The sequence below is a fragment of the Microtus oregoni genome, unplaced genomic scaffold (genome assembly GCF_018167655.1).
Source record: "Microtus oregoni isolate MIOR12 unplaced genomic scaffold, Mior012 000030F_ref0000283, whole genome shotgun sequence".
Lineage (NCBI taxonomy): Eukaryota > Metazoa > Chordata > Mammalia > Rodentia > Cricetidae > Microtus > Microtus oregoni.
Genome location: NW_024543089.1, coordinates 3,949,356 through 3,975,857, shown reverse-complemented (window position 1 = coordinate 3,975,857; position 26,502 = coordinate 3,949,356).

Sequence of the window (26,502 nt, the reverse complement as noted above, 5' to 3'; positions counted from 1 at the left end):
TTTCCTGTGAAAATTGGGAGTGTGGAAGGTGGGGAGAAGCAAGGGTGAGGAGAAGGGGACAGAGGAGTAGCACATGAGGGAATGGGATGCTCAGGAAGGAAAAAGGACAGAGAGAGAGAAAAAGAAAAGAAATATTTTGATTGAGAGAGTCATTAAAGGGCTATTAAGAAACAGCTCTAGGGAAAAATCCCAGGAATCTTCAAGGATGACCATGGCTAAGACCCTAAGCAACTGTAGAGAGGACGCCTTAACTGGGCTTCCCCTGTAATCAGACTAATGACTACCTTAATTGTGATCATAGAACCTTCATTCAACAACTGATGTGTGAAGCACTGGCCTGAGATATCAGACACCAGCCCAAATGAGCGAGGAGCGATAATATAAGGGAAGGGGTCAAGACCATGATGGGTAAACACACAGAAACTGCTGACCTTAGCTAATGGGAGCTCACTAACTCTAGACTGATAGCAGGAAAGCTACTATAGGACCAAACCAGTCCTATTGAATGTAGGGGACAGTTGTGAGGACACCGTGGGGTCCCTAGTAGTGGGACCAGAATTTGTTGCTAGTGCTTGAACTGGTGTCAGGGAGCACATTCTCTTTGGAGGGATACCTTGCTCTGTGTAGATATTGGGGGGGAGGGGGGTGCCTTTGTCTTGTCTCAAAGTGAAATGTCAGACTTTATTGACTTCCCCTGGGAAGCCTTAGTCTGAGAAGTTAATGGGGGATGGGTTGTGGGAAGAGTGGGGTGGGAATGGGGATAGCTATGTAAAATGAATAAAGACTGTATTAAAAAATTATACAAAAAAGGGAAAATTAAAATAAAAGGAACTTAAGGAATCCACCTAAAAAAATAAACTTAACTTACAATTCTTTTGTGTTCTTTATGCCATCCCATAATCCAAGAAGTCCAGAAAAACCTTAATCTTCTATACTACCTTTGATTAAAATAGAAATCAGTAAACGTAGAAAATATAAAACTGAATTTTGAAAGGATAAATAAAATTCATAGGCATATAACAAGACCAATAAGCAAATTAAGTATTCAAAATTCATCAATAAAACCAGACTATTGATAAGATTTCTTAAATAGTCATAGGTCCAAATTGGTTGACATGGAAAAAAAATCATTACTCAATATTCAATATCCATTCATGATAAATATCTTACAAAAAAATAGAACTATAATGTATTTAAAGAAAATTTGCCTTTAGCTGCCTTCAATGAGGTCAGTCATTTAATTTTTAAGTTGAATATAGTGATACCTATATAGCTACTTCAGAAACACAAGGCCTTTGGAATACATGTCAGCTTTAAGAAAGGGAATGAAGCTAAGAGGTAAATAGTAAAAGAAAGGTGGAAGACTGTTCAGCATTGAAACCCTACAGGCAGCTTTCCAGGCCATCACTGATGCTGTGGAGGTAACTGTAGTGACCTAATACATACTCAAGTAAGTTTCCTCAACCACACATAAGTTTGTCACTCCTAAGTAGCTCCTCGTTAAGGGGGATGATTTGGAAAGCACAGACATTTATGATCACTTTGTATTATATACAAAAAAGTCTTTAAATTGTGGAATATTTTTCCTCCTGCCAATTAATGCCAAGTCTAATCAGAACCACCTACACTCAGAATAATTAGGTAGCTCTGCATAACATATCCACATTAGCTTTCATAACAGCCTATTCTCTTAAAGTAGGACTTACCTTGCAAGCAGGCTATTGAAACTTGGAGGAGAGCCAAACCCCAGCTATGCTAGCTATGGTTTCTGGCTATGCTTATCAAGAATGTATCATACTGATCTAACAATTTTCCAATGGAATTCTGGGGTGAAACTCAGAAACAGGAAAATGTTTTTCTCTCAAAGTAAACAAATACTTTCATGCTAAGAAGACATGCTTTAAATCTAATATTGTTTCATGGAAGTAGCATATGTTCAGAGAATAATGATTCCATCTAAGTGGATTGTGCTATTGTTTCCAATATTTATTTTAGTTCCTGCCTTCCCATATTGGTATAGAGTTATTATAAAATGAAGAATCATGCCACCATCATTCTGCAGTGCATTCACAGGTTTTCTTCCTTACACAATTCATATGGACCCCAGTATTTTAAGATTTGAGACAGAAATGATCTATACATAATGGCCAACTGGTGGCAACTAATTAGTAGGAATGAACTGGGCTTACTTCTGAAACCATTTTAAATTTCTTTGTTTATCTCACGAAATCTATACCATGGTGAAGAGAGCAAAGAGCTCTGCACATTTAAAGAAAATAGGAATTAAAATCTTGAAGTTAGCTGGAAGCAAAATAGTTCTGAAGATTACAATTATCTAACAGGAAAGAAAAAGTAGAAAAGAAGATAATTCTGAAACATGAAAACAAGACTAGTTTAATGAGCCAAACCCTACTTGATTTTTTTTAAATAAATTCTTCTTTCATACAATGCATTCCAACCACAGTTTGCCCTTTCTTCACTCCTTCCCACCCTCCTTAGCCTTCCTCTTTCCCAGATCTAATTCCCTTCAGAAACAGCCAGGCACAATAAGATATAAAACACAAGGGAAGAACCTTCATATCAAGGCTGGACAAGGCAATCCAATAATTGGAAAAGAGTCTCAAGAGTGAGAAAAAGAGTCATAGATGCAGTCACCCTAACTGTTAGGAATCCCACAAGAATACGAGGCTGACAGTCACAACACATGCTCGGGGGTCTAGCGCAGACCCACACAGGCCTCTGTGCCTGCCACTGCAGTCTTGCTGAGTCCCTATGAGCCCTGCTTAGTTGGTTCAGTGAACCATGTTCTCTTGGTGTCCTCCATTACCTCTGGCTCCTACCGCTTTTGCGATTCTACTTCTACTGGGTTCCCATCTTTTACCACAACTGTGTTTTAGGATTTCAAAAGAAAATTAAACATCTCTCCTCCCCCAATTTGGATCTGAACTAAAACTCTCAGTTCACAAATGTCAAAAAATTTATTGAATATACAAACACAATATAAAAAGTAAGCACATTTAATTCAAATATCTTGGACTATTTTTAATATATTGATATCAATCAAGTAAACAAAATTAATAAGGAGAAATGATTCCTCAAAACAAATAACTGTTATTTTATAAATAAATTATTATCAGTGCACATATACACACACATTTGATTGTAGTCACTCTATACAGAAGACAATGCTTCGCCTAGAAATCATAGGATACCAAATAAAGAAAGTCCAGTATGAGGTGTGGGATATGTTGTGTGGGATTGTTCACTAGTGATTGCAGAGATGTCAGAAATAATTTAGGCTACTGCCATTGATCCTAGTTTGCCATAAGAAACTGAGGGTAAGATCCCATTGTTGAAGATATCATGTACTTTTGTTGCAGAATATGGATTTTGAAATACCTTCCATATTAGTCAACAATCACTGTACCAAAAGGTGTTGCAGATTCTGGTGATGAAGAAATTTTGTCACTAATCATCTTATCCAGCAGTGAACCTCTTAAACTTCAAAAGTGACTGGTGTAATAAGATATGCAAGACATGCAGCTGTAGAACGAGTGAATAAAGGTAACCAATAGCTTTCTTATTTGACTTAGGGCCTTAACCAGAATGGAATTCATAATTCATGCTATAAACCTGGCCAAGACCTGTGGCTGAGAGTTCACAGACAACTCTAGAATTATGTTGCTAAGGGGACATAGTATCCAACTTCCTTGTAAATACATACATTGATACCTGCAGTGGAACTTTAAGCCCTCATGATTAAAACTTTGTTATGCAGTGGTTGGGACTTAACAAAAAGACTCATGACTAATCAAAGTATAGTGAATAAGTGATTTAGTAGTTCTGAATTCTAAAAGGGACTTCTATATCAGCCTGAAATAAGGTTTGGGGAATATAGTGGGGAAAAAAAAAAGAGGCTGAAAGTTTGTAAGAGCCAGAGACTAGGGAACATTTTTTTGGAATCATTATATTCTGAACATGACAAGGATGTAGCAATTGGGAACTTAGACTAGCTATGGTTTCTAATATAAGACCTGTACAAGATCAAGCCAATAAACACTACTACACAGAGAAGGAAGGGGTCCACAAGTCCTCACTCAAAGGTTTTGGCAAGAGATTGCTTCTGGGGAAGAGATATTCCAGTAGCTTCTGAGCTATGACCTACTGTTGGTTGCCTGTGTTTCAGTAGTCAGTGTCTTTACTTATGTGCACATGACCATTGTTAACTGAATTCAGCAGGTTTTTAAAAATAAAAGAACACTAATTTGGGAGTGGGTGTAAGCAGCTTACTGGGAGGAGTTGGAGAGAGAATCTGAAGAAAATGCTATCTAAATGCATCATAATAATATATGAAATTAACAAGAGTAAATTTTAATAATAATACATTTAAAAATGTTTCGGAGTCATTGTATTTGTTGGACTGAACTGAGGAAGCAATGGTTTTAAAGGTCCAGGCAAAGGAAAATACTAATTACATTTTGAAAGTTTTCCAGCAACAAATGCAGGCCACTCATGTTATCAAAGAATAATAATATGGTTCAGTGCTATCTCATGTCTGTTCATGAAGTGGCGAAAGCTCCTTGGAATTGGATCTGTAAAGCACTCTTCTTTAGGGAAATGTTGGTAAAAATTTAGGGGATACTGATGCACTCCCTGTCTCACCTCTTAATATTTTATTTTCTTGAATATGTTCTTCAGTACATGGTATTGTTTCCATACTTGTTTGGTTTTTATTTCAAAATGACTTTTGCAATTTTATGCTAATACTGGTTATGTTATATCTTCCCAGAGTCTATAAAATGTTGTTTAGGTATATTGTAAATCTTGGCTGAAAGAAGAAAAACACAGTTTTCTTCATAAATGAAGACGAACATGGAGAGATGAACCTTGGGGAATCTAACCAAATATTTCTCAGATGATGTAAATTTTATTTTAACTACCGTCAATAGTTATTCACTAATCTCGAGTGATTGTTTGAAGTCTTAAATACATGAAGTCCAAACATGTTCAGATTAGTAATTGGAAGATGAGCAATATTTTTCAGTCTCTTTCTATAAGCACTGAAGATATTGTTATTTATAATGTTCTTCATAACCTACTGATTTCAAATGAAAATATGTCATGAATTTATTCATATTTGTGTATGTGTGTGTGAGAGAGAAGATTCTTTGATTCTTTGAAAAGCTCAAGGTAAATGTAATTGACATGTAAACAAAAGAAAAATTGGAGGAAACTTCTGGACATTTCTTCAAATATTCTCAATACTAACATGGACTTGGCACACTCATCTTTTTTCAAAATCTGTATTCTTTGTTGATAATGATGGAATTATTTTTAGAAGCTCTTACTTGGAACCTTAAATGAAAATGATGTAAACTGTTTGTGATTGACAGTGAAAGAAAAAAAAAACAAGTATTGCTAGAAATCTAAAACATAACTCTTTCATCTAGCTCTTTGATTTTGGAATTGAGATTGGAGAGATAACACCTTAATGTCTTTAGTTTCAAATATTAAATAATAAAATGGAAATGGTTTGGTATTCATGGTTTTAGCGTTCAAGAGGTTGGCACATCCTTGCCAGGTGAGGCAGCACAGGTGGGTTGGGTGTTTCTGATCAGTATCTGTCTCAGGTAGACATAACAAGGGATGAATGAGAAACACTTCCAGAAGCCCTGACTCAACTCCATTCAGCCCAGAAGGACTCCTTTGTGTGCTCCACAACACACCACCCAGCTACTATCAAAATATTTATTAAATGACAAATGTGACTTATTGTGTTAGTGTGAATAATCTTATTTTATATACTATTTTAGTAAATGACTCCTCAAAGAGAAGTGAGATTCAAAAGCAAATTTAAAACTTTAGTACTTTTAATTTTAAACTTAATTTTCCAAATTGCTATTTACAAAACTAGTAAATCATGGAAAATTGTTTACCCTTTTGTGACAAAATATTATATTAGAGATACAATTATACTTTATTTAATCACTTATAGTAGCTGTCCTTCTATAGAAATGAGGCACAAAATGTTAAAAAAAGAACTTTGTTATAAAGTAAGAAATTGAAATGTTACATATGCTTCTATTTTCTTCAGATTCTTTTATCAAAGAAATACAAAAGAGGGGAAATTCACAAGGGGAATTCCACAAAAGAATAATGTCCAATGCTATAATTATATAGTTACTAATAGTGAGTTTGTAAACACACAGACACACACACCCCAAATATATTCCTAGCTAGATGCTGGAGAAAGATTGAAAGCTGCAACTCAAACAGTTGCCTTCCTCTTTCGCAGATCTAACAATGTTGCCTTTCACACTCACTTGTACTAACAATCTTGGCTAGCTATATAAAAATTATTTCTCAAATAATAACCATGAGGAAACGTCAAACATGCTTTGGGGAAATAATTAGGCTCCATAGACAAGCAATGCTCTGGTAAACTCCCAGAATTGAGGAAGCTATTATTTTCATAACTATATAAAATATTTAAGAAAAATATGTGCTTTAGGACAGTGAAAACCTACTTTAGCATGTGTTTTCTTAGCAAATTTCATTTTTTACTCTATAGAGTATCAGTAGGAAATTACTACATTACCTGCCTCATAATTTAATAGTCTGTCCAAGTGGGGATGAAAAAATCAAGAAACATTTTGTACGAAAAATGATGTGGATAAATTAGTTACTAAAGTTGTTTAACTTGAGAGTCTACAAAGAATTATGGCTGTCATATTGAAATGCCTCACCTTCAAAAAAATTTATCTCATAAGAAACAAACTGAAGAATCTCACCAAAATTATCTTTACACAATCGAGGTTAGAGAATTTTAGCCAGAGACAGTTGTACAAAGCATTTTAAAACAAGAATAACTAGCTATGTTTATTAGTCTACTAGGGCTTTCATAAGAAATACTGTAGCAGCCAGGAGATGGTGGCTGGCACACACCTTTAATCCCAGAATTTGGGAGGCAGAGACAGGTGGATCTCTGTGAGTTTGAGATCAGCCTGGTCTTCAAAAGCTAGTTACAGGACAGGCTCCAAAGCTGCAGAGAAAACTTGTCTTGAAAAAACAAAAAAAGAAAATAGAAAAAGAAAAAAAAAAGAAACACTGTAGCTGGGCTGTGGTGGTGCATGTCTTTAATCCAGGCACTCAGGAGGCAGAGGTATGCGGATCTCTATTTCGAGTTTGGGGCCAGCCTGGTCTAAAAAAGCTAGTTCCACAACAGCTAATGCTGTTGCACAGAGAAACCCTGTCTCAGAAATCAAAAAAAAAATATGAAAGCAAAAAAATTCTGTTAAAAAATAAAGAAATACTGTAAATAGGGTTTCTTACATATATTCAATTTCAGAAAACCAAACAGGGAAGACTTTGTGGAGTGAGTACTCTTTCTGAGTTATAGATTGCTCCCTTCTGTCAGGCTAGTCTTTCTTTTCTTAAGAGCATAAGTCTTATCAGATCAAAACGCTAACCATATTATAGGTTTGAACCCTCGCTACTACCAAATACAAGAGCTTGGAGGTAAGGGCTTCTATCTATGAACTTTGTTAGAGACAGGATTCTGTCCAGAGCACTGCATTGCTGATCTACTCAAAATTCATGACCTTATCACATACAAAAGGCTTTTTTCCAACAACAATTGCAAACCCTGAAGTATTGAGGCAGAAAAAGTAGTTTTCTTTGGCTTGGTATCCATGCCTTCTAGCCTTCTCCACCGTGTCTGATGTGGGAGTGGCATGGAAGATAATCTCTGGTTGCTAGAGGCTCAGTTCTTCCCTTTCCTTAAAGACCACACATTACAGGACTGTAGCTTTATTTCAGACTTACAAAGCTCTACAGCCTAGATTCATTTCAACCTTCCATCTGGCTTCCGTCCCATTAGTTCCAAATGGCAGTGTCTCTCTGGATTCCATCTCTTTTCTTAAAATGGCTGCTTCAACTGATGAATTATAGCTATATTTTTTTTATCAGATATCATTCGTTGTGTCTTCACAAGTCCATAAATTTACAATAAATTATAGAGGACTAGGGTCTTAGATAGCATGAATGCATTCTCCTGTGTCTATATAATCCAGAAGTACAAGGTCAAATGGCATTTAACTCAACTCCTGATTTTCTGGTTGTTTTCTCAGTCTGACATATCATGGGGATGTGAGCAGAGCCCTCTAGTGCCTTTTATTATGATGACACTCATAAGATCAACCTTCACTTTGAGTCAAGGCTGTAATTTAGAGATCTTAGGGGGGACTAATTCAGCTCATAACATCATGTTCTCTGTGTAGACACAACACTTCTATTTTTTTTTATATTTGGTTTGATGTTTAATGCTCTCACAATCACTAAAACACCTCCGTGCCTTTTAACTCCACATGACCCTCAGAAGACCTTCTAATGTACACCTCAGAATGTCTCCTTGGTACAGAGTGGAGAGTGTAGCCATGTGTTAACTCTCTGTTACCTTCCATCCCCGACTACAGTATGCTAATTTCTCCACATATCTGCTTCGCATGTGGGTTGATACTGAATGTGCCTTCTCTAGCTGCTCACAATGATTCTTGAACATAATTATTCTAAAAGAGTCAAGGGCCATTTTCTGACTACCTGTCTCCCTTTTACACCTTAAGAAACTCCCAATTTGGGTTACCTTTTTGTATTTCTGGCTACTGAAGTAAATCTCTGTTAGATAACTAATAGTCACACTGTTGTTGATATGTACCTGTTGCCTGGTTAATCCAATGCAATATAACCAGCTACTTCATAAACTGCCGCCATACCTTTCCCACTATGACGGACCATTTCACTAAGATGATTTTGATGGATATGTTGTTGCAATAATGATAAAACTAACCGATAGATAATCAGAAACAATACGTAGGGGTATTACTGTAAATACCCTGAAATTTTGAAATTTAAGTTCCTAGAACAGGCTTGTGGGAAGAATGAGAAAAAAAAAATTGAAGCCAAAGTTTAAAAAAAAAAACAAAAAAAAAAACTTAGAATTCTGTACAGAGCGCTTAATAGAACATCCTGGTGGGAGAACAGAGGAGTAAAATGTGAAGAGAAAAGCAGAAAGTGAAGGACTGACCCAAGCGTTTTCAATGGTACACAAGGCTTTTTCTCATCAGGTACCAGGCTATCACTCTTGTTGTATCTCAGTAAGATATCTCACAGCATTCTCTCTGTGTCCTGAGTTTACAAGCACTAGATTAGTTTGATTAATAGATAAAAAGCTCAAGACAGCAAAATTCAGGCTATGTGTTGGTTACTGCACAGTTCTCTTACTCAGCTCTGTGATGAAAGAGAGCTCAAGTGGAACAAAAGAGACATGGAAATGTATCACTTGGTGGGGAAAGGAAGGATTCTAGAGCTGTAGATGCATGGGGCTGGAGAGATTTCTCAGGGGTTAAACATGCACAGTATTCTTGATGAGTACTTGAGTTTGGTTTCCAGAATCCATGACAGGTGCCCCATGACTGCCTGTAATTTCAATTCCTGGGCATCCAATACCTTTTGGTCTCTGCAGGCATGTACACTTACTTACACATATTCACACATTGATACATTCTCACACATAATTAAATATAATAAAAATAAATCTTTCAAAATAAAGTTGCAGAAAAATAGGTATTGAGAAAACACCTGAGATTATTTTATTTAATGAGTGAGTACTGTGACGTCTATCCTGCCTACATGCCCTGGAAGTTAGGCCTCACCTATAGAAGACTTCAACTTGTAAAAGTCTAAATTTTTTTTAAATGATAGAGCCTGAATCAAGAATGCCATTGAAAGAGTTCCCTTCTAAAAAACAATTACTTAGGGAAATGTTTCCCCAATTTTGGTACACAGAATGTATTGTAACTGTGGTTCCACATAATTAGACTACATCTCATGCTTGTACCAAATTTAGCTGTATATTTGGAATCTATTTTACAGCTGTAAAGATGCATGAGTAAGTGTACCAAAGACATGTTTGCTAAGTTGCTGGAAGCAACTGTTTATTTGGAACTCTGTGGCATCATCTCAGATCCTGCGAGGATGTTCTGAGAGACCATTGTATGAAGCTATGCATGTGAATTCTATGGAGAAACCGGGACTCCAAGTTACTAGACATACCAGAACCATGCACATCTTTTGGGTTAAGCTGTAGATGAGGATTGGAACATGTGGCAATATTGAAAGAATTGAGGGCATTTTTTTTATGCAGTAGTGTCTGTGGGTGAGGCCATGAGAAGATAGCACACAGTCTAACCTGATCTCACCAGAGTTACCCTTTGAGAAGTTCCTGTAATCAACTCTATTTTGGAAGTGATGACATAATAAGGTCTTCATAACAAAAGAAGAAAAATACAAAATATTCTAATGCTTGAGGATTGGGGAAATTTGACTGATAAGTTGGTCAAAGTCTGTTTTGTCTGACACTGATGGAATAGCATGGAGAGAATACAAAGATGGGGATTTGCTCTCTCCAGTTATAAAAGATGGGAACTCTCAAGGTTACATTCCATGGAGTGTGTGTGTGTGTGTGTGTGTGTGTGTGTGTGTGTGTGCTGCACCACCCCATTTTAGAAGTTAGAAAGGTAAAAAAGCAAAAGGCTGAGAGGGAACTAAACACTCTCAAAATAAACCTACTCACGATGACATTAATCTATTCATAAAGGCAGAGATTGCATAGCCTAATTGCTTCACCCAGGTCATACTTTTCAACACTGTTCCACTGGGATGAAGTTTCCAATATGTAACCTTGGGATGACACATTAAAATCTCTGCATCACACATGCAATTTGATCATTTAAAAACAGTTAAAGTTGTTGAAAACAGTGTGTAGCTCATTAAAATCATTGGCCCTAAAATGATAGAGAAATCAAAAAATGAACAGTAATAAATGGCCAATAAGTATGAGATCATTAAATAATACATTAAAATGACTAAAAATTCTACATACAATAAGAGAAAGTATGGATTGTGATTTTGCCCCATTATTTTTGTATCAATCCTAAACTTCATCACAGAGACTTTGTAACAATACAAATTAAGAAAAGTCAATCATCAATGACTACGTTAAATTTAATTATTGAATTTCTATCTCTTTACTAAAAATATGGAGAGAATAAATTAGAGGAACTTCATGCCATATGTTACAAGTTTATGAACACTTGGAAAGACATGTTTTTTTAGCTGTCTTTTACAATGGAACAAAAATAAATCTTAGCTATGTGCATGTCAACACATTGTAAATCTATGACGTCTACACAGTGCCACATGAGAATACAAGAAGCTATAATGCCTGTCTCAATCCCCACCCAAAAAAGAAGAAGCTACAATGTCATAACAGCCATCAGGAGAACATAGAAGAAATCATAAAGTCATATTTAGTCAGAACTGTACTCTAAGTCTGCCTCTGCTTTGATATAGTGTTTGCAACTGGAAGAGATAACATATGGTTAGGAGATCATGAAGGATGATGTCACTGTGTAAATCCTCTGCCAACATCTCTCATGCTGTAAACAGAGCAGTCAAGTAATTATACCAAAACATAAAAACAAATAAATATGCTGTGTTAACCAAGACAAAATGAATAGGTTTGGAAAGGTTTATATTGCCTAGATTATAAGTTACATGTTTCTCCAAAAATAAGTATATATATTTAGAGTAATCAATCGAAGAACTGAAAATACACCAGGCACATACTTGAAAAGAAATGAAAAATGTAATTAATTATCATATTCAGTAATACACAGTGCAACTAAATATAGACCCATCTGTTATTTCCTTTATAGGAGGGAAGTTTGTATCACTGGACGTGCTAGCAATTCCTAAGGGAAGAGAAATCAACATTCCTCCTTCATCTTAATAGGAAGCAGTGTGAACACATTGTATCAAGGGTTCCCATCTAAACACTGTGGACACACTGTGCCAAAAACCCCCTGCTAAACTCTGTGAACAAATTGAACAAAGAGTCCCCATGGGCTCATGTGTTTCATATTTGGCTTTCTACTGTACATTTTGGAACAGTCTTCAAACTAAGATGTGCAGTCTGCTTCCTGGAAGGAGATCAGTGAGGTGTTGTGACATTACATATCATATATCATACCTGGTTCTGTTATTCTTTATTTTCCTCTACTTTCTGTCTCCAAAGAGACTCTTCAAATATACTTTTCTGCCTCATCATAGGCCTGGAAAAAAATAGAAGAAATCAGAGTAAAACAAAACCCTGGAGAACCTCAGGTAAAATAAATTTTTCCTTCTCCAAGTAGTGTTGTTCAGGTGTTTGGTCACAGCATTGAGAAAAGTGGCTAAAACAGGTGTAAATACAAACCAAATCTAAGCTTACTTTTTAAAGATTTAGCATTTAGGAAACCCAAGTAGGCGCAGCAAACTGGGAATCCTCAGATGGAATGTCATGTCCTATCTCTACAAGATCTCAGACTGATGCCTTCTCTATGAAACCTAAGACTGAATCCTGAGCTCCTGTCTTCTCCCACCTTGTATTACTCTCTCCACCAAGCCATATAATTTCCTGTCTTCACCTCCCTAGTGCTGGAATTAAAGGTGTGTGCCACCAATGCTTGGCCTCTATGGTTAACTAGCGTGGCTAGCTTCACATTGGTCTTCAGGCAAGCTTTATTTTTTATTTATTTATTTATTTATTTATTTATTTATTTATTTATTTATTTTTGGTTTTTCGAGACAGGGTTTCTCTGTGGTTTTGGAGCCTCTCCTGGAACTAGCTCTTGTAGACCAGGCTGGTCTCGAACTCACAGAGATCCGCCTGCCTCTGCCTCCCGAGTGCTGGGATTAAAGGCGTGTGCCACCACCGCCCGGCTAAGCTTTATTTTTTAAAGCATAAATAAATTATCACAACATATAAACTTGTGAGGACACATTAAATCCAATGGCTTGTGGAAAGATATAAGTTTTTGTGGATTTGTACTTGTGTTAAGGCCATCAGTTAAAGACTTTAATGAAGATAAAAAGGCAAGTCTTGATCTCATAACCTGTGTATAGAAATGAGTCATCTTCATTCACTACCATTCCTTGAAGCACTGACACAGGCAGGGAAAATTGTCTTTACTTGGTAATTTACTTTATATTGTATTCACTGCTGACAGTACTGATTTCTGATTTGCGAAGCTGCATCCCTACTAAATGTTGTTCTCCACATTAATATACATATTCAACCAATTTCAGAAGTCGCTTAAGTAGGTAAAGGAAAAAATAAAATTTAAAATAATAATAATATATAACTTTTAAAATGCAATAAACAAAGCTTCATTAGCTTGAAACACAAAACAAGTTTTGTATTATTAAGCCATTTTAGTGAGATTGGGTTAAAAATAGTATAGCAGCTTTAAATAAAGTAAAATTTTCATATAAAACTTGACTGTGAGTTGAAAAGGTTGACTAGTGGAAGTAAACTGATATTGAATGGAATGTTTTCTTCTTTTCTAAAAGTTTTCCGGAAGTACAAGTCATGAGGATTTTGGAGACTCATGAAACAATGTTCTGAAGAGATGTGTAATAGCTACAGAACAATAAGAAGGACTCAACAAACAATAACTCACTCCAGATAAGATAATCTATATAATACAATATATTCCCCTGACAGGATGGAGAATATTTTGGCATTTTCTAAAGTTCCTTGAAATTTGTTTCATTCCTAATGTTTTTCATATCAAGTGCAGCCACCTGTGCCATACAGCTCCAGGAACCAGTTCCTCAAGGTTTTTTTTTTTTTTTCTGACTACTGAGGGAGATATTCAGAAAAAAAAATAGATCTCATAGGCATCTAAAACAAGATAGTTACTTCAAAGAGTAACCTGAATTTCTAGATCCTAGTTATGAGTTTCACCTATAACATTAAATATAAAGTCGTGATGAGGGCTAATGCCAACACTGAGCTTTGTTCTGTGTGTTTCCTGAGCTTTTCTGGTGCTTATAGTTTGCTTCATTTGTTATTGTATCTCTTTGAAATAAGCCTGTGGTGTTGGAGGAAACATTGTGAAGGCCCCTCTCTAAGTGGAAGAAATGAGTAGGAGCTCAATGCTGAGAGCAAAGCACATTGTGTTTAGATGAGACATCTGTAACAACTGACTTCTACTCTAGTAGAGTGGCTGTGCAGATTCATGAACTGAAATGTTTACATGTTGGTATCAGCTCCTCCACCCTACTTCGTTGTGACTCTAGGGCTCGTATTTAAGCTTTCCACTGTCAAATGCACAGAGATAAAGCAACATCCTGGCAGGTTTTTATATGTTTGTTTGTTTGATTGATTGATTGGTTTTTGTTTGGCTTTTAGAATTACTTTTAGTCTTTGAAGGCTAATTTGTTTTTCTTCCAATCCTGTTCAATTTTACACAACAGTTGAAGCATCTCAGTAGTCAATTCCCTACTGAGAGAGACAATATACAATTAAAGATAAAAGTTTCTCCCATTCTGTAAAACAAGCTGAGCACTAGTGAGTGGCAAAGACTGGTCTACTCATAATTTGTTTGGCTTTCTGGGAATATTATTTCTGGGCAAGTATTATTTGGTATTTAGTAATATTATTTTATTCTTTGTAACATTTTAGATCTTAATATGTTAAAACAAAAATGAATACTATTTTAGGAATTACAAATCTTGTTTCACCTTGAAAAAGCGTATAGATCATTATATTTTTAATTTGAAAACTTTTGAGGATTTTACACTTGAGTATTGTGTTTACATAATTTTTATTCTACTTCCCTCAATTTCTTCAGTGTTCCCTCAACTCTTTATTGTCATCTCTTTTTTCTTATTATTGTTAAACACACCTACACACACACACAACACAACCTTTTAGTGCTGCTTGTATACATGGGTATTTAGAACTGACCACACAGTATTGAGTAATGATTGGAAAAGATTGATTCTCTCTCTGCAACTATTAATTGTTTATAGATTTATTGGTAGGGGACTTGTGAAATGTCCTTCTTCCATATTGGAATGTCATTTGGCACAGGCATTGAACATACGTCATAAGGAACCATGCTGATGAGATTTCATGAACGCCGCTCCCTGTCATGTAGAAAACACTGTCTGACAGTGACAGCTCAGTTTAAATGTTGGAGAGGACAAATTTTCAGTTGTACTGAGCAATCTGTTTTTAGTCTCTTTGAATAAATTTATTTCCTCAATCTCTGCATAATTTTTGTATTTTTAAGTTGCTCAATAAGGCCATGATGTTATATACCTCCACTCTGATTTAGCATTAAAAATAAGTGTGATTTACATTTTCTTCATTAATGACTCAAATTTCAATATTATCCTATTACAAACATCTAATATATTCTAAGATTATTTTGATTATTCTGTAGCTGTGGTCAAATACCTTCAAAATTGGATGTATTTATTGCTTAGAAAACAAACTGCAGATGTGTCACACTTTCTTTATCCATTCTTCAGTTGAGGAACATCCGGGTTATCCAGGTCCTGCTATTACAAATAATGCTGCTGTGTACATAGTTGAACAAATGCTCTTGTAGTATGATTGAACATCTTTTGGAATTATTCCCAAGAGTGAAATTGCTGGATCCAGAAGTAGGTTGATTCTCAGTTTTCCGAGGAACTGTCACGCTGATTTCCAAAGTGGTTGCACAAGTTTGCATTCCCACCAGCAATGAATGAGTGTTTCCCTTGCTCCACAACCTCTCCAGTATAAGATATCATTAGTGTTTTTGATCTTAGTCATTCTGATAGGTGTAAGATGGGATCTCAAAGTTGTTGTTTTCTTTGCATTTCCCTAATAGCTAAGGAAGAACATGTCCTTAAGTATCTTTTGGCCATTTGAAATTCTTCTGTTGAGAATTCTCTGTTTAGTTCAGTACACCACATTTTACTTAGGTTATTTAGAATTTTAATGTCTAATTTCTTGAGTTCTTTATGTATTTTGGAGATCAGTCCTTTGATGTGGGGTTGTGAAGATTTTTTCTCAGCAGTAAAAAATAACGTCATCTTGAATTTTGCATGTAAATGGACGGAATTAGAAAACATCATCCTGAGTGAGGTAACCAAGACCCAAAAAAAAACAAATATGGTATGTACTCACTCACAAGTGGATTCTAGTCATAAACAAAGGGCAACCAGCCTTTGGCTCAAGATCCTAGAGAAATGAAGTAATAAGGTAAACCCAAAGAAAAACATATATAGACCCACCTGGAAATTGGAATCAGACAAAAAATTGGGAGCAGGGGGTTGGGGAGTAGAAGGGGAAGAGAAGGGGGTGGAGGAGAACTTGAGGGAATGGAATGGTTGAGATGGAGGAAGGACAGATATGAGAGCAAGGAAAGAGATATCTTAATTGAGGGTGCCATTATGGAATTAACAAGAAACCTGGCTCTAGAAAAATGCCCAAGAACCCATAGGGATGAATAGAGACCCTAAGCAATAGAGGAGAGGGTGTCTGAACAGACCTTACCCTGTAGTCAGACTGATGATAATCTTGAATATCACCATAGAACCTTTGACCAACAACAGATGGGGAACAGAGGCAATGACCTACATCGGAGCACTGGACTGAGCTCCCAAGATCCAGTTGAAGAGTGGAAGGAATGAGAGTATGAGCAAGAAATTCAAGACCATGAGGGGTTCATCCACTGAGACAGTTTGCCTGAGCTGATGGTAGCTTACCAGCTCCAACTGGACTGGGAGTGAAAGAGCATGGGAACAACCAAGCCCCCCTGAAGGGGGTTGACTGCTGGGGCAGACTGAGTGGCCAGTGATAGTGACACTGGGATGTGTCTCTACTGCAGATACCAGCTTCATGGGATCCTATTCTCTTTGGATGTAAATCTTGCTCAACCTCGACTAGTAGGGAGGGCCTTGGACTTTCCAAAGTGCCGGGGTGCATGCCACACTCCCTTAGATTTGGAGGGGTTGGGGAAGGTCTGTGGAGGGAGAGGGAGGGGACTGGAAAGAGGGAAAGGTGTGGGAATTTGGATTGGTATATTTTTTACCTAATAAATAAAGGAGGAAAAGGAAAGAAAAGAAAACAAACTGCACACTGCAAATCCACACCCAATGTTTAATTGAAAATTTGCATTCCAAATTCAGTAAACAGTATGTGGTGTCTGTGATGCCATGTGACTCAGTCAAGTGGTGGTCCTACACACCTTTAATCCCAGAATTCGAGAGGCAGAAGCAGGCAGATCTCTGTAAGTTAAAGGTCAACCTGGTCTACAAGAGGTAGTACCAGGATAGATTTTAAAGCTACAGAGAAACCCTGTCTCAAAAAACAAAACAAAATAAACAAACAAAAATAAACACAAAAAAAGCGAAGATACCATGTGACTCATTCCTGGTTCCAGATTACACACTCATCAGTCTACCTTTTGAAACTCATTGTATTCAGTCATCAGGAAAACAAGTATAAGGGATTTTTGCTTATTAAATTAAATAAAAAAGAAAGATGTCTGGTTTTCTACTAGATAATGTCTTCAAAATTCTCAAGATATCATTTTCATTGGTTTAAAAATAGAATTCAAATATTCAATTTTTTCCTAAGTAATGTTCAATGGATCTAAAATGTTCTCATTAATGAACCTGTTAATAAAATAAATACTATGTTTACGCATAAGTCTTATCACAAGATTATTCTTTCCAGAATTGAAAAATTGCATGTATTTAACAACTATAGGATGGGTATTTTTAAAATTTTTACTGCCTCCCAGTTTGTTGGAATAAATTTTTACTCAAAAACATATTTTCATGGTTACATTCTGTATTATTTAGCAAAAGACAGAAACTCTAGTGAATATGTAGCTTATCATAGAATAGTGACAATGTGAAATACTTTTGGAAACTGATGTTAAATAGAATGTGTGTAACTTTAGCAGAGGAAAGGAGAGATAATCGATTTCATAGCCTAATTTGTTCATGTTATTTTTTTCAGAGTCCCAGCATGTAGACTAGGCTGGCCTGAAACTTATTATTCTCCCATCTTCATCTCCTGAAGGCTAGTAATAAAAGTGTGTGTTACCATGTATAGCTTTCATGATATTAATATTTTCTGAAACTCTCCTTAGGCTCCTTAGGAAAATACTCTTATTAGCTACCTTTCTTAGCACATAAAACAAACATAAAACTTGGTATGTTCCTAATCTAATGCAAACATGGTCAAAGCCAAATTATGCTCAAGTGCCTGCTAAATTTGGGTCTTTGACTGTTTGCCAAGTATGTGATTTTCCTTCAGTGTGTGTGCTCTACAGCCAAGTGTCAACAAAAAGTCACATTACACTGAAGAACCTGGCTTGAAGACTCACTTTGCTAATGAACACATATTCTATAAAAAGCTTATTTTATGTACCAAAGTGTCAGTGAACAAAAATTACTATGATAATATAAAATGTCACCAAATCAAAGAATATACTTTTGTGCTAATATGCCATGTTTTTATCTTACACTGATAGTAGATGGCATAGAGAAAAATATCCCCCTCCAAATGTTGATTTAAAATTGATGTATGTGAAAAGCTCATGACATGCCAGTTGCTTTGGTTCCTAAAACTTCTGGTTGAAAAGTATTCTGCTCACAAAAGTACAAAGGCATCCCAACTGAGAGTCATGTGTTGCTTTTGTGTGATTCTATTCTCACTTTGAATATATGTTTTGTTTTCTTTTTCCTTTTTATTGAAAATAGATTCTTTCTCATACAATATGTCCTTCCAGTTCCTTCCCATCTCCACTCCCCTCTGGATCCATGTCCTTACTATCTTTTATTAGAAGGGAACAGACTCCTTTTCTGACTTGTATATATTTGACCTCTTTTTGCTGTCACATTGCTCTAGCTAGAGCCTCAAGTAATATATTGAATAGATATGGAGAGAATGGACATGGAGAGAATGGACAATCGTTTCTTGTTCCTGATTCTGTTGGAATCGCTTTGAGTTTCTCTCCATTTAGTTTGATGTTGGCTGTCAGCTTGCTGTATATTGCCTTTATTACGTTTAGGTATGTTTCTTGTATCACTACTTTCTTCGAGACCTTTATCATGAAGGGATGTTGTGTTTTATTGAAGGCTTTTTCAACATCAAATGAGAGGAACATGTGATTTCTTTCAGATTTTTTTTTATTTGTTGGATTACATTGACAGATTTTCATATGTTGAACCATCTCTGTATCTTTGGGATAAAGCTGACTCGATCATGATAGTTGATTTTTCTGATGTGTTCTTAGATTCGGTTTACTAGTATTTAATTGAGTATATTTGCGTTAATGTTTATGAGTGCAATTTGTCTGTAATTTTCTTTCTTGTAATGTCTTTGTGTGGTCTGGGTATCAGGATAATTGTAGTCTAATAAAAATTATGGCAATGTTCCTTCTGTTTTTATTGTATGGAACAATTTGAGGAATATTGCTATTAGTTCTTTGAAATCTTATAGAATTCTGAGCTGAAACCATTTGGTCCTGAACTTACTATTTGCTGATGTTATAATAGTTATAAGTGACCACAAAAATTCTTTCAAGAAACTTCTAAAACTCATAAAAAAAACTTTCAGTAATATAGCAGTATACAAGATTAACTCGAAAAAATCAGTAGTCCTCCTTTACACAAATGATAAATGGACTGGGAACAAAATCAGAGAAACATTACCTTTCACAACAGCCACAAATAACATAAAATATCTTGGAGTAACTATGACCAAACAAGTGTAAGAAAAGAACTTTAAATGCTTGAAGAAAGAAATTAAAGAAAACACAAGTAAATGGAAAGATCTCCTTTTCTTTTGGGTAGGTAGAATTAACATAGTAAAAATGGCAATCTTACCAAAAGCAATCTACAGATTAAATGCAATACCCATTAAAATCCCAGCAAAATTCTTTACAGACCTCGAAAGAACAGTACTCAACTTCATATAAAAAAGAAAAAAAAAAACCCAGGATAGCCAAAGCAATCCTGTACAATAAAGGAACTTCTGGAGGCATCACAATCCCTGACTTCAGACTCTACTATAGACCTACTGTACTGAAAACAGCTTAGTATTAGTACAAAAACAAACAGGAAGACCGATGAAACCAAATCGAAGATCAGGATATCAATCCACATACCTATGAACTTTTGATTTTTGACAAAGAAGCAAAAAATATAAAATAGAAGAAAGAAAGCATATTCAACAAATGGTAGTGGTACAACCTGGATATCAACATGTAGAAGAATGAAAACAGATTCATATCTATTGCCATTCACAAAACTTAAGTTCAAATAAATAAAGACCTCAACATTAAACCAACCACAGTGAACTTTATAGAAGAGAAAGTGGGAAGTATAATTGAATGCATTGCTTTTATTTTATATAGTCTTGTTTTGTTGTTATTAGATTTTAGATGCCTGTTTGTATTTTAATGAGAGGGAAAAAGAAAAGGTGTGGATTTGGGTGGTGAGAAGTAGGGAGGATTTGAGAGTAGTTGGGGGAGAAGAATCATAATCACAATATACTGTATAAGAAAGTCTCTTTTCAGTTAAAAATTAACATTAAGAAATAATATAAATGTATCATTATCTTCTCATTAATTTGATATTACTACTGTGGTCCTTAATTAAGAATTTGAAAGTATAAATTCTAAAATATCTTTTCTTGAGCTTTTTTAATTTTATTTTTTCACAAAGAGAACAATTTATGATTAGCATAATTCATAAGTATTCTACTAAGGTTCACAAGTTAAAGACATAGATTTTTTTCCACTTTATATACTCTTATAAACTATAGAAAATTAAAATAGTGCTGGGCAGTAGTGTCACATGCTTTTAATCCCAGCACTAGGTAGGCAGAAGTGGGCAGATCTTTGTGAATTCAAGTCCAGTTTGGTCTACAGAGTGAGTTTCAGAAGAGTCATAGCCGTTACACAGAGAAATACTGTCTCAAAACAGCAAATAATAAAAAAAGAATAAAATACCACCAATATGCCATTAATTATTTTCATATTTTAGGATTATAATTATATCATTTTTTCCTTTACTAACTCCAAATCTTTCTATATACCCTTCCTTGGTCTCTTTCAAATTCATGGCCTTTTTTTAAATTAATTGTTCTGACATGCATTTGTATATGAATATGCATACATATTTAAAACAGAACCTGCTTAGTTTGTAAATGTTACTCATATATAATTTCAGTACTGGCTATTTGGTATGGGACAACCAGTAGGTATGCTCATCTTGTATACTCTCAGCATCTCTTAATTGCATTAATTATTTTTAAGGTTTGTTTTTGAGGAGATTGATGATTTACAAAACCAAGACAAATAAGTCTTCCACAAACTTACACTGCTTAGGTTGACAACATTTGGAATCACAACAAAAGAGGTGACAATGGAAATTTAGTGCATGTGTATCAAGAAAACAATAGACTTACTGGAATATTATGCGGTTCACCAGTATTGCTCTTGTTTTATTTCTTCTAATTCAGCACTGAAGGCTGCATTTACTCAAAACACTTCATTCTTGTTCAGTCTTACATTATCTCTGTCTTCCCTTGCCTTTCATAGTCCTCACACTGTTCATTAGTCTTTACCTGCTCTTCAAAGCCTTAGTTTGTATCTTCCTGGTGTCAGCTGATGATTATGTTGGTTGTGCACACTGGTGATGGATGCTATGGAGATGGTGTGCAACTCCACACTACTATGAGTAAATTGTCTCAGTGTCCATTCCTGGAGTTAGTATCAGCCACTGGCTAAACCTATTCCTAAGGTTCTTCATTTAATCACCGCTTTTCCTAAGCACTTTCAACATTTTTGAAAATGGAAGATATTCTGGGGCTAAGCAAGAGTGTGTTTCTACCTAAATGTTTTCCCAATAACATTAATATGTGTTAACAGGTACTTTTTATGCATATATAATCATTTTCAGTAATATCTGGTTATTAATTGAAGACAGGTGCTAAAAAGAAATCTTACACTAGCTCAGAATTGAGTAAAATGAAGGGTTATTTATTGTACACTCACAGATCAAAGTCCTCTGTCGAACCAGTAACAGCAACTGAATCCAGCAGACAGAAGAGAGAGAGAGAGGGAGCACACACTTTAAGTTGGCATCTATAGTATGAGGCCACATTCAAGTTGGCTGATAACTTAAAGGCTACTGGCTGAAGGATTTCCTACAGTACCTCCCCTTTTTGTTGAAATAAGAGAATTCTAAGCCTAATATAAAATTATATACAATAGGAACAAATATCAAGTATAAAAATTAGAATTACAACCAACATAAACAATATCAAGCAAGAAATATGTGATAAATGTTTCAATAATTATTTTATCCTAAAGAGTCTAAGTTTTGTATTATAAATAACTTGTCCAAGTAATTACGACTATCTAGTCTTCAACCCAATTGAAGACCTTAAAAAGCAAATAATATTACTTGAGTAACCAGGAAGTGCAATCAAGCAATATCCAAAATATGCAACAAATGACAGAGACAACTGTCTACCTGGGCAATCACCCAGTCTCATTTGCAATGTTGAAGCAACCAATTTTGGCTAAGGCCTAGAGTAACTGACAGACCATTTTCAGAGGCAGGAATAATTTCAAAACCATTTTACCCTGCCTTGGCAAGATTTGACAGTCTTTTTTCTTGTATTCTGCTTGTCCTGTCTTGACATGTATTTTGTCAGTGGTTGATGCATGGGCAGTTCCTTGCCTAAAAGCCAATTTTGCCAAGAAGAAATTAAACTCCACGTGGAGTGTCTTTAGTGCTCAACTTTCTCTCAGAAATAGAAGGGTGCTGCCAGGAGCAATCATGTCTCATGTCAACAGAACCCTAAGTTATTTAAATGCCATATTCTACAGCTCCTTGAAGTGGTTGAAGATTATCTATCTATGCAGAATACAATCTCTATGTATCTAAAGAACCTGATTAATCTAATTATAAGTATGACAAACATGGATAACTGTTGACCAATAATTCTTAATACCTGTATAGATTAAAGGCTAAGACTTCATATTAGAATATTAAACAATTTTTAAACAACTGTAAAACAAATGAGGACAATGACCTCAAGAATGTAAATAATGTATAAGCATCTTTATCAGAGGTACAAATGTATATGGCAATATGATAAATATATCCTAACATTGTATCAATATACAAAGTGTCTTAAGCAGAGGTAGAAGCATACTTGCATACAATATGACAAAAAAAACTTTGCCTATGCATACAAATACTGTAGATGAAATAAGGAACATATTTAATTTAAGTTTGTATCAATATACAAGAATCTATACCAATGTAAATTGCCTATAAATAATAGCTCACAAGGATTCAATCTATTACTCACTGTTATTATTAGTGTGAGTAAACTCACACTAATCTATTATCCCATCTAATTTCCCCTTTTTTCCAACGAGATCCTTGAGCCTACATAATTTCCACCTCATTCCCCTATACTAATTATAATCAACTCATAATTGATGTCCCAACTCTGCTACCCAACTCTGCTACCACTCAGCACTCCAAGAAGTCGTGACTCCTCATCATGGAAAAAGAAATAAGCATTTCTTAAGAAATGAAAAATTTATTTCCATTTCTCACGTCTTCAGGGCCAGCTCATCTTCATGCCTGTCAACAGGGGCAGCTATCCTGTGCTGCTCAGGTGAGGTATAGGCCTGCTGTCATGAGTCCTGCAGTCAGTGAGGGGCAGAACAAACTCTGCACAATCCTATCCTCACAGACTCAGGTGTTAACAGGAGCCATGGATATCAACACAGAAAGAGGCTGTGGTAAGGAGCCAGAAAAGCCTCAGCCCTCAGACAATAACATGGTAGGGGGGCTAACTCTGTCCCTCCTCCCATCTGCACAGTTGAGGAAAAGATGACTCCTCTTCTGCCCCCTACCCCTTGCCACCTATGTCACATGGAAGAGCAGGCATGGTGCCTCACCTGGGCATCACAACAGACCTAATCTTGTTGGTAGGGGCACAGGTAAACGATTCTTTGGGTGTGTGTGAAAAAGAGAAATGCCTCCTCTCTTTCCTTTTTATTCCATGTGGTTGCATGACAAAAGAAATATGGCCTCTCCCCTTTACTCCTTGACACCTGTGACATGTTGGAAAAGCAAGCCTGGGAGGCTTGAGAACAGAACTGACCTAGCCCTTCACCATGTAAAGCAATTGGGAGAGTGGGCCCTGTCCCTTACCTGAAAAAAATAGTAGAACTTGCCCTGGTGGTGTGAGTGAGGGTGATCTAGACATGATGGCATAAGAACAGGATGAGAACAGGCCCAGCTCCTTGCTGTCTGATATATTGGATGAGCTACCTGGGACAATACTGGAGAACTCACCCTGCTGGTGACTCTGAGGGAAACTAGTAGGCTGACCAACCTAGCTACCACCCAGGTCCAGAACCAGGCCTGTAACATCTGCCTCATCTATGAACTGCTTGAGTATATGAAGAGGCTGCACCTGCATATCCAAAGCTACAATATCTCCATGACACGAGGCAACGATAGGGTATCCAAGAGGAACCCCAGTGAGAGCCCAGTATTGATAGTCTAGCATAAGTCAGAGGCCAAGAACCAAATGACTCATTGCAATGAACACTTCTAAGTAGAGATGAGGGAACTAAAGCGTGTATCGTGTAATTCACTGGGCTCCACTACAGCTTCAGTGCTCAGAAATTTTGTTTGTTTGGTTGGTTTTGAGCTTTTTGGAGGGATTTTGTTGTTGCTGTTGCTATTGTTGTTGTTGTTTGGTTTGGTTTTACTTTTAAACTTTCTTAGGGGGAAGGTTGCAAAGGCAGAAGGCAGAAGCAAGGGAATGGGGAAATGGGTGGGATCAGGATATATGAAGTGAAATCCACAAAGAATCAATTAGAAAATTCAAGACAAAGGAAATAAAGAAAGGAAGAAAGAATGGGTTCTAAGTGCTCTCATTGCTCATAGTATACTATCATTTTTAGTCACTCTAGGGGATGAAGATATAAAATGGATTTATGATTCCCATTTTATGCATCCACACACTTACCTTTACCACTGTGTCCATCCCGTTTCAATCTCCCATCTCTGTCCCCACTCTACTTCATCTTCATTTCAGCTCCATGAACTCTATTCGTTCCATGTTTTCCATATGTAGAACATTTTTAAAAATTTACCTAACATTTTTGACAATGTATTTATATAATATCAAAAGGTACCTTAAGAATTGTAAATGTGATACCAATTAGAACAAATTCGTTGTACATTGCTAATTTTGTCTTCAGTATTATAACATTCAGTCAAAAGTCCAAAGTTCCTGAGAACAACTTTCTTCCTCATCCCTTTATGTGTAATTCTTTTATTCATTTTTAAAATAATTGTTTTTTGATGATCTCCTGTAACTTTCTCTTTTGAGATGATTGATATGTTTTAATATATATAAAAATTACCTTTTGTGATGTACACTTTTATTTGATTTATAAACTTCACATAACCTTTAGATCATCCCATAAGTATGACTGCAAGACTTAAATATTGTTTCCTATATTTCCTAAAACTTACAATGAGTATCTGTGTATATTCTTTCCCATAGATTTCTCTTTCATGTAGGCACATGAAAACAGAAGCATGACATATATAAATGTTTGTATCTAGATAGCTTTTGAGTTAGAAACAGTGCCTTGTGTCTGCTTCTGCTCTCAGCACTGGGACCCCATCTGCCTTTTCCAAAGAGTGTCCTGAGCCTTAGGACAGGGATTTGAGAAGATGTCTCATTTAGCACTGAGTATTCCTAAGTAGGTGTTGTCAACTGAGATGGAATATGATTTTACAAATCCACACACTTTAATGTAATGACTAATAACATTTTAAACCAAGAGCACATACTTTTTCTGTTCTGACATTTCAAAGGTTCATAAGAATATATCCCAAGAAGAGAAACATTGTTGGTGAAACATTTGAAAACATAAGAAACAGTTAATGACAGAATTTGAAATACATCCTGAAATGACATGACTATGTAGGAGAAAATTGAGGAATTTAAAGCCCCTGTGAACACTGTCAAGATTTTAGAAATGCTACCCTGAAGGTATCTTAGATTATGGAATAGTTGTACAGGTGAGATCAAAGAGAACCAGAAAATACCAAAACGGAACATTAAAGTATAAACCATAAATATCATTATGTAAGAGTGTTTTGTTGATGAGATTGCAACAGTATGATGTGTGCTAGAAAAGCAGGACGGGGGCATGACGGAAATCAAGAATCAAAAAAAAAAAACATTCGCATTTCCTTAGTAAGTTTTGGACAAATTGATATCTCATGCATAAAAAGTGGATGTAGAACAAAAATCTAGACAGCAGTAAATATAGCATATATTCTGTGTTCAACAGTTGATATTTTTAGAGAGTTCTGAGCATGGAGGTAAGATATTGGTTCAAAAAGTTGCCACAATTGACATATATAAAAGGAGAAGGGAATGTTTAACTGTGCAAAATACCATATATTCCTGACCTAAGAAACAATGCATGTATGCATATGGATACATTAATACTCACATGCATGCAAACGACCTGTAACTACATTCTC